General features: G+C 50.3%; 1 long non-coding RNA gene across 1 annotated transcript; it reads right to left on the bottom strand.

Moving 5' to 3' along the window:
• Positions 1 to 1012: 1012 nt before the first annotated feature.
• On the bottom strand, positions 1013 to 2750 carry LOC309607281. The gene is made up of 2 exons (XR_014232352.1): positions 1548 to 2750; positions 1013 to 1427 (listed from the first exon to the last, which is right to left on the bottom strand). It is a non-coding gene; the product is annotated as an uncharacterized lncRNA (long non-coding RNA).
• Between the last annotated feature and the right edge of the window lie 7361 nt (positions 2751 to 10111).

The raw sequence follows: 10111 nt of genomic DNA, 5'->3' as shown, positions 1-10111 counted from the left end.
AAAGCAGCTTATGTGGATACCTATTAACTAGGGCTGGCAGGCAGGGCTGGCAGAGGGGGTCCAGGGCTGTGGGTTGGGGGGACTCAAAGGGAGGAAGTCCCAGGGCAGCCTGCCTGATTCACTCCCTTTGAACCTCGTCCAACATTGTCCTTCTCCCTAGCTGCTGGAGAGAGCGAGGGAGACCGAGGATACACTCAGGATTCAGGATGCACACCAGGTGCTTAGTAGACTCCTACCTCAGGACCTTTGCACTTGCTGTCACTTCTGCCTGGACCACTCTTTCCCCAGATACCCACATGGTTCACCTTTCACCTCCTTCTAGTCTCTGCTTAAATGTCATCTCCTCAGAGAGGAGCCCCCAACCACCCCATTTAAAATAGCACACACTCCCCAGGCCTCTATCCTCTGGCTTTGCTTTTTCTTCATAAGTGCTGTGAAAACATTATATGCATCTGTTGCTTATTTATTTATTGCCTGTCTCTTTCCCACTAGACTATAAGCTCCATGAGGGTAAGCACTTTCAACCCTTCTTCATTACTGTATCCTCAGTGCCTGGAACATGTCTGACATAGTATGTGCTTAATGAATATTTGTTGAATGATTGATTGGTGAGTGCTGAGAGGCTGGATGTGCTGCCCTGTGTCTCTGTGCCCACATCTCCTCGACTACACAAAGGTGAGACGGTGGCTGTTCTCCTATCTGACCGGGCAGTGTCTGTAGTTGTCAAGATAGGTTGAGTTATGCTGCGGTAACAAACAAGCCCAGAACCTCGGTGCTGAGCTCTGATCTCCCTGGGTCTTTCCTCTATCTCATCTTTCATGGTGTTTCATGTCTTTCATCTCTCCTCATGATAAGAAAATGCTGCGAGAGGGTAATAGGGCAGTGACATGCCATTGTTCTTTCTAGATCAGTCATATCTGTAGATTGTGAGTTCTTGGAATTGCCCCTGATTGCCCTACCCTCCCAAATCTGACAGCTAGAAACTGAATCAACCACTTTTCCCACTTGAGTCTTTACACCTGGGCTTCTGACAGCTGTGTCCTCTTTTAAAGGAAGCACAGAGACAGACCCTTTCACGAGCAGGGGCAAATCCATGTTGATGGCTGAATAGTTATCAGTGAACTTAGGGCCTAATAGGAAAGACAGACAACAAGCCACAGGAAGGCCACTTTCCCAACCCCTGCCACACACACACACACACACACACACACACACACACACACAGGACACAGCTAATGGGGGCCCCACCTTAAGCCAGGAGTTGCGACACACAGAGGCTAGGGTGGGGCAAAGCCCGCGCAGAGTGGGCACACAGAGAAGGGGCTCCTCACCCCTGGGTGGCGGTTCAGGTAGGGCTTCCTGGAGGAGGCGATGCCTGGGCTGAAGCTCAGAGGTTGCAGCTTTGAGCCTGGTGATGGGCAGGGAAGCTGCAGGAGGAGGATGGAAGGGAGGGAGAGGTAGAGGGACTGGGGCTTTGGAGCAGTGCCCCTGGCGACCCGAGGATTGAGCGAGGCTTCTCTGCAAATCCGCTGGGGGAAAATCAATACCTGGTCGGTCCCCAGGTACTGCGCCTGAGCACCATGTTCAGAAACTCTGGAACAAAGCAGGCTTCTCAAACCTCGCTGGAGGGAGCACGAGGCTGCCACAGTCCCCACGGAGGGGAATTTAGCAATGCCTTTCCAAATTAAGAATGGCTTTCCCTCCCAGCCTCACACCCCACAACTCCCTGAGGGCCTGGGGAGGCTCTGTCCTCTTCAAGCTCGGATGGGGTGGACGCCCTCCCCCCAAAGCCTCCCTCGCGTGCCTGCCTGCACGGCGTCAAGGCCCTGTCCTCTCTCCCTCTGGGGCCTCCTGTCCTTCTGCTTCCTCCTCCCGACCCTGCGGCCGCCCCAGGCACACCACCGTTTCCTGACTGAGCCTGCCCCCTCCCACCCCCGGCCTTGTGGGAACATGTTCCGTTCTCCACCTGCCAGAACCCTGCTCCCATTTCAATACCTCACCAAGACGCTACCTCCTGCAGCCCCAGTCAGAGCCTCACCTCTGGAAAGGGCCACCAGGAGGACGTTGGAGTCACCAGGAGGGCCGATTAGAAAGGGTGGCAAGGAAGCCCATGGGTTAGGAACCTAAAGAAAGATCTGGACCAAGAGGACCAAGGGACCAAGGAGAGCCCAGGAGGATACCTCCTGGCCCCATCTATCCTCAAGTATGCAGGAGCTGTGGGGTGGTGCAGGAGAGGGGCTTAGCAGTTACTGGGAAGGAACCAGCCAGGCTCCACAAGGCCCTGAGGTGGCAGGAAGGTTCTAAGAAGATGGTGGCAGTTTGCAGAGGGAGGGCATTAGATCTGATGGGACTCACTGAGCAGGCGGGGTGTGGGTCAGGGGCTGATGGGCAGCAGGGAAGCTATGGGGATCTTGAGGTGATGAGGGGAGGTCCCTAGAGGGGACCTCCTTTGATTGCCTGGGCCAGCTCCAGGGGGCAGTGGCTCCCAGGGGGGTTTTGATCAAGGGGTTTCTCTCAATCAAGGAGCAAGCAGTACAGGGAGCAGGCTGGTCTTGGGATAAGACAAAGACTGTTGTGTATGCGTTATGTTTGCACTTGCCTGGACCACTGTCAGTGGGATACACAGAAGCTGCTAGGAGGATTTGGGTGGCTAGAGGATGGGATGGAGGCCAAGGTGACCTTTTAATAAACATTTTATTATAAAACTTTTCAAGCATACAGAAAGGTTGAAAGAGTTGGACAGAGAACACCCATCTATCCACCACCTGAATTCTGCAATTGACATCTCACTAGGTTGACTTTATCCCACATCTCTCAGTTCACCCACCCATCTTATTTTTTGATGCATTTCAGAGTAAGTTGCAGACATCAGTATACCGCACTCCCTACACTTCTGCTTGCGCATCATTAACTAGAGCTCAGTATTCGTTTACAGTTCTTCTTTTGTGTTTGTTAGCCATGTTTAGAGATAATACTTACATAAAGTGAAATGCACAAATCTTAAGTAGATCATTCCTTGAGCTTTGAAAAATGTATGCACCTGTGTAATCCAACCTCATCGAGATAGAGAACATTACATCACCCCAGAAAGTTCCCTCATGCCTGTCCCAGAGAATCTCCACCAGAGAGTCTTCACTGTACATCTTTTATATGACTGATGTTCACCAATCTCTGCTCTCCCCTGGAGCACATGGCTGCGGAGGGGAAGACCACGTTTCCCAGTCTTCCTTGTAGCTTCATGGTTATGTGATTAAGTTCTAGTCTGTGGAGTGTAAATAGAAGCATCGTGAGGCAGCTTCTAAAAACCTTCCTTAAAGACAGCTGGTGTGTCCTTGGCCCCTTTCCTTGTCTTCTCTGCCTCCTTGCTGTTGCCTGGGACACAGCTATCATGGCCACCATAGTGGACCATGGAGGAGGGGACACACGCACGGTGGTGGAGCAGTGAGCCAGAAGGAGCCTGGGTCCCTGAACTCTCCGGGGTGTAGGACCGTCCTGGATCACTTGCTTACGCCAGACTTTCATGTGAGAGAGAAATAAACATCTACCTTGTCTCAGCCACTGTCAGATGATGGTCTCTGTTACAGTCAAACCTAGTCTTTTTTTTTGGCTGTGCCTTGCAGTGTACGAGATCTCTGTTCCCTGACCAGGGATCGAACCCGTGCCCCCTGCATTGGGAGCGCGGAGTCTTAACCACTGGACTGCCATGGAAGTCCCCAAACCTAGTCTTAATGGCAAATTTTGTGCCTTTTAAATGTTGTACTATGTGCATTTATTACCTATTTTAAAAAGTAAATTATAATACAAGATTAAACAGAAAATAATAAAAAGAGATTCTGCTGTAGAGACTGTGACTGGCCCCTCCCACCCAGGCAGAGGAGTGATAAAGGGGCAGTTGATTCTGTTATTTACTACTGAGAATGGGTGTCGTGTGGCAGAAGCCCAAATTAAGAGGGGTTTAAACAAGATAGAAATGTATTTCTCTGCATGTGAAAACCCGAGCCAGCCAATACCACGGATTTGTGACCAGCTCCCACTGGCCCATATTTCACATCATGCAGTGGCCACAGTTTCTGAACACTGGGCCTCACACCTGAGGTGGCCACAGGGCATTGTTACCTTCCAGGACATGTAGGTCCCCCTCTGGTCCACATCGTGGGAAACCCTCTGACACCTGCCTGGACCCTGGGCAGGGGGCTTTCCCGCCTGAGGCAGAATCTTCCGAATGTGGGCGGCTCCTAGCACGGACATCTCAGTCTGGACCAGCTCCTAGCCTGTGCCTGTGGGCTGGCTCCAGGCTGCCATCTCTGTCCCCAGACAACCCTCTTGGGCTTCCAGGGCCCTCTTTCTGGGGCCTTGGGGATTTGGAGGTGAGATTTCCTTATCCAGTCCCTCAGCAGGTTATCGACTGGACTCTTGCACTCTTGCTAATGTTCGGTGATGTTCAGTCGCCAAATCTTAATATTCTTAGGCCAACCTCACTTGCAGCTGTCGGATCCCGTGTCCTCTGCCCTCTCAGGCTTACCCTCTGTTCCCAGCTGTGATGGTTCCACTCCCTCCTCACTCCCCCAGCCAAGTTAGGGGAGTCTGAGCCTTGGCTAATGGCTCTCGTTCTGGGGCCATCAGAGAGGCTGTTTGTCTGGCAAAACTACCCCTTAAAAATCACTCTTGGAGGGGCTTCCCTGGTGGCGCAGTGGTTAAGAATCCGCCTGCCAATGCAGGAGACACGGGTTCAAGCCCTGATCTGGGAAGATCCCACATGCCACGGAGCAACTAGGCCCGTGTGCCACAACTACTGATCCTGTGCTCTAGAGCCCACGAGCCACAACTGCTGAGCCCGTGTACCACAACTACTGAAGCCCGTGCGCCTAGAGCCCGTGCTCCACAACAAGAGAAGCCACCACAATGAGAAGCCCATGCACCACAACGAAGAGTAGCCCCTGCTCACCGCAACTAGAGAAAGCCTGTGCGCAGAAACAAAGACCCAACACGGCCAAAAAAAAAAAAAAAATCACTCTTGGAATTGGGGACTGTCATCAGACTGGCAACAATAATTTTAGTAATAGTAATAATAATAACATTATTATTACCAGTGTCAGTGGGATATTATCATTATTGTTATTAGAGCGACTGCTTTGTAAAATACCTGCTAGATGACAGATGCCTCTCTGAGGCAGGGGTTGTTTGCTCCCATTTTACAGATGAAGCAACTGAGGCTCAAAGCTGTTAACAGACACTCCCAAGGGTTGAAATCCAGGTCCAAAGTGTTTGGCTGCTCTGCAGCTGTGTCCTTCCCAAGGTCAGGAAACAGGCCTGGAGTCCAGGCCAGCTCAGCTGCTTGCCAGCTGTGTCATCATGGGCAAGCCCTTTGCCTTGCCAGCCTCGGTTTCCTCACCTGAAAAAGTAGGAGGGAGGATGCCTGGGACACAACGACGTGATAGAGCCCTTCCTCCGTCATGGTGTGATCCTCCCGTCTGTCTGCTGGGCTCTTCAGAGCAGGGCTTCCTCAGGGCCTGGGTCCCCATAACCTCAGTCGGTGCTGCGTCTTGATAGATAGACACACCTTGGGGGGACCCAAGGGCGGGGAAAGTGGGTGTCATAGGGGCTCCTTAGAGTGGGATGGGGAGGAGGACCCGGAGGTGAGAACAGGGAGGGTGTGGTCATGAGGGGTAGGATGGGACAGAGATCTGAAGAAGCTGGGGTGGCAAGAAATTGGGGCAGAGAGAGGAGAGTTTCAGCTCAGGCCAGAGGGCCCTGGGCAGCCTTGGGGAGGTGACTCTGGGTAGCACACCGCCGCAGAACAGGCCAAGATGCAGGGGACCACGACATTGGGGTTTGGCTCCTTGTGAGCCTCTTTTAGCATGGGGTCCCCTGGTCCTGGCTGGAAAACCCACCCCCTCAGGAAAGCCTTCGCCACCACCCTAGATTCCTCCCGCCCCTGCACCCTGACAGCACACGCTTTGGGGGAGTGGGGGAGCAGTGGTGACAGGGAATCCAGGGCCATGAATTACAGATAAACCTGTCAGTCTTTGGTGCAGCCTTAGGGGTGGGGCGGGTGGCAATTTGGAGAGCAAACTCTAGGTTGTTTACCCAATGGAGAATCTCAGGGTGGTTATTTACTTTTCTGCGATTCTGGGAGGGGGAGAAAATGAGCACGGGGCCTCGAGGGGCCTCAGCAAACAGAGGAGAGGCGTCTGTGTGTTAACTGATTCTGTCAGCGGGCTCCCGGAGGCGATTGGCATGCACGGTGGGTATGGGGAGCCAGAGGGAAATGTGGAATCAGTGAGGCCAGGCCACCATCCACCAGCCCACTGTCTAGATGAGGAGACTGTGGTCCGGAGAGGGGAGGTCACTCCTCTGAGGTCACACAGCCCAACCAGAGCCGGACCTGTCCACGGGGCCTGGGTCCCAGGATGGGGAGGAGGAGAGTGGAGGGGATGCATTTTGGGGTGAGGGGCTGGGGCTGCTTAGCCACTGGGCACCCGGGGCCAGGCTGGGCACTGCTGCCGGAGCCCTGCTTTGCTAGCTCTGTTGTCCGGGACCCTGGCAGACGTGGGCTCTAGTCTCTTGGCTTCTCTGTTTCTCTGACTGCAGTGTAGGGATGAGAAGAAGCGAGGAGATTTCCTAGCTGTCGAGGAGTGCCTGGGAGGTTCCCAGGTACTGATGGAGCTCTGTAGAATTTGAAGAGCTGACTAGAAACGTAGAGTGTAATCATTTCCCAGCCTCGTTTTGGAGGTCGGCACGATTCTCTTTTGAACAGAGAGGTCGCTCTGTGCCTCAGTCCCCTCACCTGTGAAATGGGCATGATACTAAAAGTACCCGCCTCAAAAGCTGTTGTGAGGGTGATGAATCGGGTTCCCAGTGAGTGCTCAGCACTGCTGACTGTTACTCTGCACCATCTCTGTGCCAAGGACCCAGGGACAAAGTGTTATAGCTTCTACTTTCAGGGGCTCAATCCTCAAGGTGTGGTCCCAAGACCCTTTCAGGGGGCTGAGAGGTCAAAACTATTTTCGTAGTGATACGAAGACATGTTATTCGCCGTTTTCACCGTGTTGATATTTGGAACTGATGGTGCAAATCTGTAGTGCTTAAAAATGTTGTTGCCTTAGCACAGATCTAGGTGGTGGCATCAGACCGCACCCGGAGTCATGGCATCCTTCATCAGCAAGCATGGCAGGAAAGGAAAAAGACAGTTTCACTAAGAATGTCCTTGATGAGCCAATAAAAACCATTAACTTTATTAAATCTTTGTCCCTGAGTACACATCTTCTTAATATTCTGTGTGATAGAATGGGAAGCACATAGAAAGTATTTCTGCCGCATCCTAAAGTACAGTAGCCCCCCCTTGTATGCGGGGGATACGTCCCAAGACCCCCAGTGGGTGCCTGAAACCACGATAGTGCTGAACCCTGTATATAGCATGTTTTTTCCTGTGCATACCTATGATAAAGTTTAATTTATAAATTAGGCACAGTAACAGATTAACAATAATAAAATAGAGCAATTAGAACAATATACTGTAATAAAAGTTACGTGAATGTGGTCTCTCTGTCTCTCTCAAAATATCTTATGATATAAAAGTAATGTCTTTTCCATCTCAGCACACACTGTGGCCATAACGTTTGCAGTTTGAGGTGTGACAGCAAAACTAGCACGAGGTTCTTTTTCCTTCATCGCAATTTCACCAATAAAAGATTCATTCTGGGACTTCCCTGGTGGCACAGTGGTTAAGAATCCGCCTGCCAATGCAAGGGACACGGGTTCAATTCCTGGTCCGGGAAGATCCCACATGCCGCAGAGCAACAAAACCCCTGCGCCACAACTACTGAAGCCCACACGCCTAGAGCCCGTGCTCCGCAACAAGAGAAGCCACCGCAATGAGAAGCCCATGCACCGCAACGAGGAGTAGCCCCTGCTCGCGGCAACTAGAGAAAGCCCGCGCGCAGCAACGAAGACCCAACGCAGCCTAAATAAATAAATAAATAACTTAAAACAAAAAGAAGATTTGCTCTTACCGTAGATCTTAGCCACCTTAGCATACGATTTTTCTTCTTTTCTGATCCAGTTGAGAACTTTCACCTTTTCACTTTAAGGAAGCACTTTACAGCTTCTCTTTGGCGTATCTGAAGTGCCAGCATCACTGCTCTTGTGCTTTGGGGCCATTATTAAGTAAAATAAAGGTCACTTGAACACAAGGACTGCGATACCGATACCTTGACAGTCGATCTGATAACTGAGACGGTTACTAAGTGACTAACAGGTGGGAAAGGCTGGACAAAGGGATGATTTAGGACCCGGCTGGAGGGAGTGGGATGACGAGAGGTTTCATCCCACTACTCAAAATGGTGAGCAAGTTAAAACTTACGAATTGTTTATTTCTGGAATTTTCCATTTAATATTTTTGGACTGCAGTTGACTGTGGGTAACAAACTGAGAAAAGTGAAACCATAGATAACGGGGTCACTATTGTTCGGTAATTGTCTCCAAGGATAGCACTTATGTGACTGTTTGAATTGTAAGCTGAAACAGCCATTTTTTTTCATGGGGCACCAATTTTACTTGAAAAAAAAAAAAACAACTGTAGACAAACTATAGATTTTCAGTCTCAGGCACTTGACATACGTGTTCTTGAAAATGAATGAAGGGAACTTGTCACTTCAAGGAAAACTGACAGTATTTGTTGCCGGTGGTAAAGTTTGAGATTCCAAACAAAAATTTGGATTTTGGACAACTTTTATCTACTACTATGAGCCTCCCAATACTTCAAGACTTTTGTCTCTAAATGACCAATGCAGATGTCACAAAATCATCCATGGGTAAAAGATTCATTCAAAGTGCAAGATAGACCAGTGGATTTGAATGTAACAGAATTAAGCAACTGAAAATTTTCAGATTCCAGAATCTACCACATGTCAAGGTTTGGTGTAGTATCAGAGAAGAATGCCCACAACAACGGAAAAGGCTACCAGAATTCCCCTCTTTTTCCACTCCATTATCTGGGGGAGGCCAGATTTTCTTTATCTACTTCAACCAAAACAACATATTGCAGGAGACTGAATGTAGAAGCAGATACGAGGACCCAGCTGCCATCTATTAAACCAGACATTTAAAGAGATCTGCAAAAATGTAAAACATGGCTACTCTTCTCTCTTCTGTTTTGTCTTATCTTTTGCAAAAATATATTACTTTTATTAGCATGTACTGAGTTTATGGAGAAAAATCCCACATACTGGGATGGGTGTCAGAATTGTAACTGGACACAGAATGGACTGTGGGTGGGCAACTAGCTCTGATGGGTACAGACATCTTCTCTTGGAGAACCTGTCTTCTCCTGTGGGCCCCTCCATGCCAATGCCTCCTAAGTTGGTTTGAACCACCAGCTTCTCTCCTGATCAGTAATTCCAACTGCCTGGTCCAGTTTCACCTTTAAACCACAGGTCCCAAACCCAACCAACCAAGACAAGCTTCTCTTCGTAGTTCAATAACCCTTCAGTTCCTTGGCCATCCAGATTGGAAATAGCAGCCCACTTTCTCTCTGTCCCCCGCATCCAATGCCATGCTTCTGCCCTGGCAATGTCCTCCCAGGGCAGTCAGCTCTGGTCCCGACTCTCCCACTGCCCCATGCCAGATCCCCATGCCACCTCTCTGCCTCTAGCCTCCCTCCACTCCACACCGGACCAGATCTGTCTAGGACACACTAGACATCTGTTCATGGTGCTTCCTGACATTCCTGTTCCCCATGATCTGGCACAGTCCACCCTTCCGGCCTCTTATCCCATTCCAGATTCTGATCCTCCACATCTTCAAACTCCCTAGGGACACAGGCTCACATGTGTGCACACGCCTGTGCACACATGTATGCACATGTGCCCCACATACCTGCTCTGCTCTCGCCTGGGTGGACCACTCACCATCCCCATTCTGGGGACACTTCCTATAACTTCCTTGCCTTTGTATCTTTACCCATGTTGTGCCCACTGCCAGGATGCCTTTCCTGCTCAAGTCCTAGTTCAGATATTTTGGTTGCGAATGTTAAAAAGAAACAACAGGCCCCAAGTGGAGTCACTTATGCTAAGCTCCATCAAGACTTAATAACTAACCTGATTGCAGTTTC

Source organism: Balaenoptera borealis (assembly GCF_965194805.1).
Source record: "Balaenoptera borealis genome assembly, chromosome: 12".
Lineage (NCBI taxonomy): Eukaryota > Metazoa > Chordata > Mammalia > Artiodactyla > Balaenopteridae > Balaenoptera > Balaenoptera borealis.
Note: the sequence above shows the minus strand (reverse complement) of the source record. Positions and strands in the feature narration are given on the sequence as shown.